We start from the raw sequence: 11,424 nt of genomic DNA on the forward strand, positions 1-11,424 counted from the left end.
AGGAATCTAGCCAAAAAAACACAAACAAAATAAACAAAACTACTTAAGTCTCGAAAACAAACACAACCCCCCCAAAATTTTGGCACACTATCAACTCTCTCTTAAAACCTGGCAAAACTACAACCCCTGACTCCACCTCCCCAAATAATGATAAGAATGACATCACCTCCCAATTCAATCAGCACTTTATAAACTCATTCCAGACACTGTCCACCCAGCTGTCCAGACTAATACCTCATCTACAACTAAAAATGAGAACTCTCCAAGTAACTCTACCCATTCCAACAGTTAAAATTAAAAAACTCCTTCTAAACTTGAAACCTACCACTCTAGCTGCTGACTGTATACCTGCTAGCTTTCTAAAAATGGCAGCTGACTCCCTAGCCTACACAGTTTCAATCTTTATCAGTCAGTCCATTCAGGAAGCCTATGTTCCTCAAATATAGAAATATCTTACATCATACCCTTACATAAAGGTGGCCATTCCTATGATTACTCCAACTACCGTCCAATACCCTTACTCCCCCCATTATCAAAGCTCCTCGAGAAATGTATTAATTCTGAAGTCATGCAATACTTGAACACATATAATCTACGTTCCCCCACCCAACATGGCTTTCACCCACACCAGAGCACAAATACTGCTCTTCTCTCTTTCACAAATTAAGTTAATCACCATAGGAACAATAACAATTTTGTATCTGCTATCTTCTTGGTTCTCTCCAAAGCATTCAACATGGTCTCACACCCAAAACTAATAGATGCCCTTACCTTCCTATCCTTTGCCCCCTCTACCATATCCTGGTTTAACAGTTATCTAAGTGAAAGACAGCAATCTGTCCAATGGCAAGATGTACTATCTCCTCTACTTCCTAATTCCATAGGTGTACCTCAAGGTTCAGTACTGGGCCCACTTCTCTTCTCTATCTTCATGAATAACCTACATAACCTCCACACAACAAGCCACTCTTGTACAGTACGCTGATGACTCGACACACATCTGCGCAGCCCCATCTCTTTCCACCCTACAGTAGTTGGCCCGAGAATCCTTCTTTGCTGTAGAAAATTGAATCACTGATATCCAACTCTTTCTTAACCCCAACAAAACTAAATTACTCTTGTTCACTCCAAATAAATCCAAATCTACTCCTCTAACTTTTTCTGTCTTATCTAAAAATGGTACTCTAATCACTCCTTCAACCCATACCAAACTTCTTGGGGTAGAAATAGACAAAAATCTCTACTTTGCTATTCACATAGCTTAAACTATCCAAAAGGTTCACAAAAATGGGTGCACTTTATAGACACAAGTATTTTCTCACTGATAAAGCAAGAATAACTTTAACCCAAACTCACCTTCTGTCCACACTTATGTATGCAGCCCCAATATTAATTCATATTAGAAAAACTGATCTTGGCAAAATTGAATCATGTTGCAATAAAATTGCTACATTTGCCAACAATTCTACCTTCAAAATCCATCATTGCCAAGTACTTAGAAATATTAAATGGGTAGAATTACCCAAATTACTCACCTACCAACAGTTACCTACTGCATTTAATGTCCTGACTTACCCTGAAAAAATGCCAGTGCTAAAACAGCTACTCTCCCACTACTCTACCAGTCGTTCCCTCTATTCTACCACTAAATCTCTTCTCTGTACCACCGGGGCAAACAACACTGCAGGAAAATCTCTTTACTCTCATAGCATAGCTAAAACCTGGAATAACACCCCATAACCTCCTACACAAATCTTAACACAATTCAAAAAATTATTTAAATCACATCTTATGAAAACCTGGATCTGCCAATGTATAACTTAACTTACTTCATCCTGCCACATTCCTTTTCCAACTACAATTGAACTAACTCACAATACAGGCCTTGATTTATTTACAACTAACAAGTAATCTTGCTTTAGAGCCATGCATCTATCTATGTTTCTTTTTAATTTACTATGTAATTTTTGATTGGTCCTCTCATAGCAACTATTGTTATGCATCTCAACTGTTATATTCTACCTTGAAAATGTGTTTGTTTTTGTATTTTGTATTATTACAACATTGTTACTGTTATCTTTTTTGCGGAGCTTTTCTCTCCGGGCCTCCACTGAAAATGGACTCAGTCCAGTTGGATCTTCCCGATTAACAAATGGAAAATAAAATAAAATAATAAAAATAAATTTTGCCCCTGAATGCTACCTGGCTTCTCTCCTCACATTCATATCTGCATGTTAACTGTTACTTCCTGTTGTCGTTATGATAGCTATTGTCTTGTAAGATGTGGCCACTTGCAAGAGTGCGTACCATTTTTAAGTTTGCCCGTAAAGCATTTGCGGCATAATAGCCTTATATACCGATTAAGACAAATGAGTAACTGGTTCATGGTGAAGGCCACAATGTAATGATGGGGCTATGAAGTGGTTAGTTATAACAGTGTAAAATTAGAAATTACATAATCATGCAACTGTTATGTGTAAGAGACCAGGCCAATGAAACACAAACTATAGCTGTTATATACACGACTACGTTTATTATTCTAAGTAAGTTGATTGGTGGCTCTGTACTATTGAGGAACGGTTAGGATGCCTATAAGGTATATATTTATTTAAATTGTAATTACATCATAAAGTGAATAGTATGTAGAAATAAAAAAGATGTGTAGTACCTATTAATCAGCTGCATACATAGCATTGAGACTGATTTAAGTGCACACTCCAAACTACTGGTAAATGTGTATTTCTTACTGTTAAGTGACACAGACAACTTTTACTTGGAGATATTTTCTGGTGCTACTAAAAACACCAAGATTTATGTTGAGGAAATAATAGTGAATATAGGTGAAGCTCTGGCAATGAACTTAGAGGACATTAACACTGGTAAGGATGACGTATAAGGGGGACACAGAGGATATGATCCATGAATGCTAAGCGCTTAGTGACATTCATTTTATGTTCTTAGATACGATGGTTGACATAATGGTCAGAGGGAGCCATTGAGAAGATTTGTGCTGTATTTACATTGTGGGACAGATTCAATAATGCCTACACTAAGTGTACACTAAGAGTACATGATATGTATTCAAGAACATCCCTACCACATTTTTGGGCGTCTATATCACAACATCGAATCAGTAAATGTCAAACGCTCACATGAGCAAATATTTACGTACTCAAAAACTGTATTGTGGGGGGCTGCGCCACCCCCCCACTAAATATATATTCCTACTCTGAGATCACACTACAGTGAGGAAAGGGCAAAAATCCTGATCTTCACTGTGCCACGAACAAAATATATCAACTTCGAGGACGTGAATATTCGCTCGTGAGCGTTTGACATTTACTGATTCGATGTTCTGATATAGAGTTTTCTAGTCATTCAGAATGATTACACTAAGTGTACATGTAGTCTACACATTATGGTAACCTTTATGAATCCCTGTCAAGATTTTAAGCTGCAAGAAAATCAGTAGGAAAACTAAAATTAGGAGGAAGAAGGTGTGAGTTATGCCTGCTATGTCTGTTCACTCAGAACAATGTACACTTAGTGCAGGCGTTATTGAATCACTCAGAACAATGTACACTTACCCCAGGATTCAGGAAGCCTACATTTCTGTGCAGGAACAGTGTAGGAGCTCCTGCATGGAAAATGGCCATCGAGCGATTCAGGATAGTGCCGTTGTCACGTGCACGAGCAGCCTTACACTGTTCCTGCACAGAAAACCAGCACATTTGCAAATCACCTCATTTTCTGGTGAAAACCATGCAAATGAGGTGATTTTGTAATTCACCAAGCTGCACAGACTCCGTACAAGAACATTGTCAGTGCAGAAGTGTATTTGGCTAGTAACTGAATACATTTCTGCATCTGACAAAACGGAGGCATGACAGCTCATGTAAAAGCATGTATTATGTTTAATACACATGCCAATGGCCAAATATAAGGCCATTGGCATTGAAAAATGATTATTTTTTTAAATTAAACTTTTTTTTTATGGCCGATCTCAGCCGTTTAAGCTTAGGGCAGCAGCGTGCAAATGAGATCGTGCCGAAAATAAAAATAAAATGGGAATAGTTAATTTTAAGTGAATTCTGCATTTTGTCATTATAGTCAATGGCATGCAGAATGTAAACAATACCCAGGAGCAGTGGTTGTCAAGGGGAAAGGGTCTGTTTAAGTATAGTAACTAATGACCTACACACTGGGGTATGCAAATGAGGGGAGTTATACTGAATCACAGATTTCTTCAAAGTGTCAGCTTCTACATAACTGTGTAGGTACAGGAATACAACAGTGCAAGTTTAAGAGCTGAATGACTTCATAAGGGGGTGTGTCATGCTTGCTGTAAGCTCATTGGAGCTCTGTGGCCCTTGTTTGCCCTTAGCCAAGCATAGCTAAGGAAGGGGGTGTGTCTGAGGCTGTATTGTCTTATTCCATGAAATGCAGAGCGTGTTCATGTCCAGGGAAAGCCATTTCTGCTTAAAAGTGCTTACATTGGGTAAACAGGTGTGTGCGGTGCACAGCACAGCAGGCCTAAATAAAAAAAAAAAAAACACAGGAAATAGCAGAACTGCTTACATTTGAGCACCAGGTATGTGCAGCGAGCCTCCTGGCTTAATTAGGGAGGAAGTGGGAAGGGGAAACAGCCGTGCAAAGGCAATCAAGGAGAACTAGCATAGCTGGCAGGTGAAATGTATCAGAATCAGCCAATTACACAGGCAGCAGACCAGCACACTAATATAAACTATGCAAACACCTGTCAGTCTGTTTTTTCCCACAAACTCTACACCACTGGTGTACACAGACGGGGACATTTTACCTGACAAAACTAACAAGATGTTAGGGGCTGCTGTTGCTGTCATACATCAATATGTGCAAGAGACTGAGGGTGGTGAGGATGTGAATGCTGACAACCATCCCACAGTGAGGAGGAGGAGAAGAGTGTACAGACCCAGGGTAACCTAGCAGGGGCTGCATGAGCTGGAGATAGTGGAGCGTTATAGGGTGGACAGGGACATTCTACAGCAAATTGTTGAGCTGTACTGGCCCCACCTTACACACAGAACCAACAGAAGGGAACCCATCCCAGTGGATACCAAGGTATGTGTAGGCCTAAGAATGCTAGCCACAGGTACCTTTCAATGGCCAACTGGGGATATCATGGGGATCTCACAGGCATCAGCATCCAGGGTACTCCACCAGTTCCTGGATGCCATGTCAGCACATGCCGGTGAGCACATATATTTTCTCAATACTCATGAGACGTTGACCAGCAATATGTGTCTCTTCCACCAAATAGCAAAATACCCTGAGGTAGTGGGTGCTATAGATGGCACGCACATACACATCAAAGCACCACCCAGTTAGCAGGGTAGGGTCTACATAAACCAGAAGGGCTTCCTCTCCATCAACTGCCAGGTCATTTGCGATCCCCAGGGCATTATCTTGAATGTGTGTGCTGGCAGCCCTGAAAGCTATCATGACTCCCACATCTGGCATATGACACAACTGTACCAGTCATTTGCCAGTGGGGACATCCCATATGGCCACCTAGTGGGGGATGCTGGCTACGCACTGGAGCCGTGGCTGATGATACCTCTTAGAAATGCACACACACACACCTGAACAAGAATGCCATAATGAGGCACACGCACAAACCAGAATCATTATAGAGCATGTGTTTAGGATGCTCAAGCCATGGTTCCACTGCCTGGACATATCTGGTGGAGCCTTGCAGTACTCTCCAGCTACATATACACAAATGTTCATAGTATGTGCCATGCTACACAAAATGATCTCAAGGAAACAGCTGCAGCAGGAACAGCATGGGCCAGGGCCAGCCACACAGCCCCCCACCATTGCCAAAGCCAGCACAGGCACAGAGGGACTCAGAGGAGGAACATCCTAAGCCTGCCCTTGTAGGCAGAAGGAGGCGTGCCCAGTATGTCCAGGCCTTGGCAAAGAGGCAACGCATAGCACATACACTGACAAGGTAGGGACCCAGGAAATGACACCTCTCTCTGACTCACACATATAGTAAAAGGGATGCCAAACATGACACTACCTGTGCTTTACCATGTATAGTATACTATGTACATCCGACATAGTCAGCCCTCCAGCACCATCCTCAATATTGGCCCAGCCACAAGGTAAGTCACCCTTCCTATCAATTACTGAATGGAGTAGTATGATATGATAGTTGTATGTTTGGTATGGACGTGAGCATGTAAGGGAATCGGGTGGCTGAATGGGATGGCAGTAGATACTGGACACCTATATGGGCAGATTGAAATCCATAACAAATACTGGTTTCAACATACTAGGCAGTATTAGACAAGGTGACAAATCCCACCACAGTGCATTGGTGGCCCAAATAATTGTGTGTGTCCATAGGATACACACATGCATGTCAGTGATGCTTACATATCCACCACCAGCCTCAGCCAGCAGGACAGGTGTAGATGACCATAAAGGAAGGCTGGGCCAAGGCCTCTAATTGATGGCAATGGTACACAGCCCCCTACAGACCTACATAGACAGACTACAACAGGTCTGGCAGTTGTATGTTAGTTCTGAAGGTTAAGAAGTCTGAAACTGAAATGTAGGTCAATAAAACGTAAGATCTGTACTCTACTCATATGCCTTCAGTCTGCATGATAGGTCAGAATAGAATATGAAATGGAAACCAACAGAGTACCTGAAATAAAACAAAAAAATTCATTTCACAAAGAAGAATGCCAAAGTAGATGATTAATGTAAAAAGTTTAATCCCCACTTTCATAAAACACTTCATCAGAATAAAAAATCACCAGAGAGAGAGAGAGAAAGAGAGAGGGGTAATTTTAGGAATCAAGTAGAAATTCGTGAAGTTAGTTGGCAGATAAAGTTGAGAGCTGAGGTCCTGCCAGGTTTAAATGAACACATTAACATAAAGTGTTTTTTAGAAAATAGGAAATTAAATGGTTAAGTTTATTGAGCAATGTGTATTATTGAATGAAAGTATGCATTGGTTAATTAGTTCTACATTTTTGTTTAAATTGGTTGAGAATGGTGATTTTTTTATTTTGATGAAGTGTTTTATGAAAGTGGAGATTAAACTTTTTACGCTAATCATCTACCTTGGGGTTCTTCTTTGTGAAGTGAATTTTTTTGTTTTATTTAGTAGTTTTGTTCACTTGACCCTCGTGGTGAATTATTTTTAGTTTACAGTACCTGAAATACCAGTACAGTCATAGCAAATGTTTAAAGTTGTTAGGTGTGCCTCCCCCACAATCCTGTGTAGAAATGCAGTAACATGTAGGTATGAGGAGTAATATCAGTGGAGCACAGATTACCTGAGCTGGCCCAATCTACAGGATAGACTGTTGCATGTGTACAATATGCAGGGGTCTGTGTGTTAGATTATTGCGTGTTCAATATTGTCTGGAAGTGGCCAGCATGTAGGCATGGAGGGTTGTGTCTTGGTGGCATATGGCCAGTACTGTGATTGACAGGGCCATGTTCTGACAACTGCAGTGCCAACCACAATGCTTCTCAGCAATACCCATGTTAGCAGTCATCCATACTCACTGTCCAGATGTCAAAATCTGTCACCGTCTGAAAGATGGACATGCCATGAATGTGGGCACATACATAAACACAGTACACAGGTGGAAGTACCCTAGATGGAGTGCATAAAATGTAACTGTCAACTGCACACATCTTTGGAATTGTACATACAGGTTAGCAGCACATTAGTTGTCAGCGTAGTATGGAATACTGATGTAGTCCGGACAATCACTGGCAGACCACAAAAGGCACAGTTATGAAGTAATGAGAGACTGCCTATGTCCCTGCACAAAGCAGCATAAGGGGAATGTCCCAGGTATATCTGCGAGTTAGCTGCAAGTAGCTTTTACACCACACATGCACTCAGCTCACCCCACTATCAGCCACAAGTTTATCACAGGTCATATCTTTGCTGTTGGAAATGAGTACAGTATGACCACACTTCTGTATGGGAATACGCACAGAATGCAGCATGCTGAATAAGTGTCCTATGCAGGTGTGCCCCTAGCTGTAAGCAGCACCCTGCCTGCATCCAGACCAATGGATTAATATGGACAGGAAGTATTGCCATTAACACCTTGCACACTTATCCTGTCACCCCAGGGGAATCCACTGGCTCGCAGCCTGGGAATGCAGGAGTGACAGAATGCACTGGCCTGCTACAGATGGCCTGCATCACTACCAAATGGCCTACAGTCCTCTGTCAAAGACCTGTGCCTCACCCGTAGTGTCAATGTATGGTTATCTCATGGGGTCCTAACTAACAACCTAACACAGTCAACAGAACATAAATGCAAGGCCATGTTTACAAATCCCATTAGGATGACCCCTATGTCCTACTGCATGAACTGTGGACCAATCCATAAATACCGCTGGGATGAAGGGCCAACTATAGGGATACTTCTCAGATATCACTTGCATAATGTTAGGAAGAGGATAGAATAACAGACAGGGGTGTAGAAGCATGGACATCATGGAGTGTGTGAAGTCTGAAACTCTGATGTGTGCCCATACTACTCCTGCCAGCTAACCCAGGAATGGGTGGCTACAGACCTGCTCATAAACCACAATGTGAAGAGAATTGACCAGATATATGATCCCTGCCTCTGTGTAACCTAGATGAATTTGTACGGCTGTGGCCACAGCAGGATATGGCCATTCTGTTAAGTCGCTATATGTACAAGGAGGGGATCCTCAGCAACCATACTACCAAGGTGCTGGACCATTTACACAGACCCATCAGCAAGTGTCTGAAGCTACCCCTCCAGAATGGCAGGAGTGTGCAAGAATGTGTAGGCTGCGGAGCACAATACTGGACTCAGCTTCATTCATCTTCTATTTCTCTGTAAATAACTGTTAGCTAATAATCTTATCTGTCAGTAGTTGACATAATACATCACAGTGTAAAAGAGTACATATGTCTGAATATCTCTGCTAACACCAACCATGTAACACAAGCAGCACAGACAGCAATAGTTACAGTATCCCCCTATCTTTCACACATTGTGACTCCATATTGTCAACCTATCTACATTAACCTTAGCGCACTTCGTTTATCTGAAAGACTACTAGTTCAAACTCTCAAATCCAATGACACAGCTGGTAAATCTCTATTTGCTAACTTTCTTGGCAAAACTTGGAATTCTCTTCCTGCTAATCTTACATCTGAACTCTCTCTATCGCAATTCAAGAAAAGTCTGATTCAGTACTTAAAAAACTATCTCTATGTCCTTGTCCTAATCCAGACTAACTTTAACCATCACTCATGTGCACATGGAGGACTTCTGTTTACACTTTATGGTTTCTTAACTTATAAATCCTATGATCTCCTTGGACCTACTACCAGGTTAGCCTACCATGCATTCAATACCCTATCATTCTTAAAAACACTGTCTAGAATTTTCCATCTCAGTAAAAATGTAATAATTTGTTTGTGTATCTGTTTTTCTGTATGTTTACATCTGTTTTTTGTGTTTTAAACTGTAAAAATGTAACAGTTTGTTGAATGTCTTTTTGAAGCTTTTCTCCCCAGGCCTCCAGTGAAAATGGACATGTATCCAGTCAGGCTATCCCAGTAAACAAATGTATAATAAATAAAATAAATAAACATCCTGCAGAAACAGGTTGCTAACAGTAGGTGTAGAACACCAAAGCCTGGACTGGAGTACAACCCGACCTGGAATGGATTCACACACTCAATACAGAAGGTCATACTGGGTATGCTCCTACACTTAGAGAAATGAAGCCCATGTCTGACAACACAGCAGAGTATACATATCTGTCATCTGCAGACATCTGTGCACACATACCAAATTGCACACCAATTATGCTTCACACACACATTGGATAGGAGTATTCACACATATCTAAGGCCAACAAAATATAATTTGTCAAATATACACACACAGAGACATGGGGAACAGAGAGACAGACAGTGACAGTGACAATGCCATTATGAGGGCTGTCGCACCCACTACACATCCAATTGGCCTATATTACATGACGTGCTGATGTCAATCACTGTAGGCATTCCTTTTGGTAGCCCTCAGCCCTATAGTGTCTGTGGAGGTTGTGATAACTGTGTAACACGATAGTACAAATAGGTATTCATGTAGCATTTGTAAACTCAGTCCTGTCAAATGTGAAGTTATGTATGACTGTGTGTGTGTGTGTGTGTGTGTGTGTGTGTGTGTGTGTGTGTGTGTGTGTGTGTCTGTGTGTGTGTGTGTGTGTGTGTTTCCAGAGTAATGATTTATGGCCCATTCACACACACTGGACTTCCCATTGCCCATGTTAGCACCCCTGCTGATGTCTGTCACCTTGAAATAACTCCTAGGGCAAATCTCAACCCTATAAGCTGTGTGGCGCTTGCAATGATTGCGTAATACTGTAGCATAATAAACTTGTTAGGTAGGAGTTCTAATCCCAAACATGGCAAATGTTAAACTGTGTTTGTGTTTGGAGAAGAATGATTTTGAGGCCATTCACACTCACTACACCTCCCATTGCCCATGTTAGCACCCCTGCTGATGTCAGTCACCTTGAAATAACCCCTTGGGCAAGTCTCAATCCTATAAGCTGTGTGGTGCTTGCAATAACTGCATAATATTGTAACACAGCAAACTTGTTAGGTAGGAGTTCTAATCCTGGTCCTGGCAACTGTGAAAATGTTTGTGTGTGAGAGTGAGTGTGTCTTTGATGACACCCGAGTTTGTGGACATTCACAATTACTGCACTTCCCATACCCCTCCTTTAGCCACGCTGCTGATGTCACTCACCTTCAAAGATACTTTTGGACAGCTCTCCAACATGCAAGTGCTGTGGTGTGTGCGATAACTATGTAATGTCACAGTGTAGCAAACTAGTTAGGTATGATTTTTAATCCTGGTCCTGGCAACTGTGAAAATGAATGTGTTAGTATGTGTGTCTTTGATGCCACCTAATTTTGTGGACATGCACATTTACTACATTTCCCATACCCCTCCTTTAGCCCTGCTGCTGATGTCACTCACCTTCAAAGATACCTTTGGACAGTTTTCCAACATGTAAGCTCTGTGGCAAGTGTGATAACTGTGTAATACCATAGTGTAACAAACTAATTAGGTAGGAGTTCTAATCCTGGTCATGGCAACTGTGAAAATGTATGTGTCTTTGATGACACCTGATTTTGTGGACATACACACTTACTACATTTTCCATACCCCCCTTTAGCTCTGCTGCTGATGTCACTCACCTTCAAAGATACCTTTGGACAGCTCTCCAACATATAAGTTCTGTGGCGAGTGTGATAACTGCATAATACCATAGTGTCAAACCAAAAATCGACTGAAAAACTGGATAAAAACAAAAACAGGATGCACTCCAAACCAGCGAGTA

This window comes from Protopterus annectens, chromosome 1.part2, assembly GCF_019279795.1.
Source record: "Protopterus annectens isolate FY-2018-M chromosome 1.part2, PAN1.0, whole genome shotgun sequence".
In the NCBI taxonomy this organism is placed as follows: Eukaryota; Metazoa; Chordata; order Ceratodontiformes; family Protopteridae; genus Protopterus; species Protopterus annectens.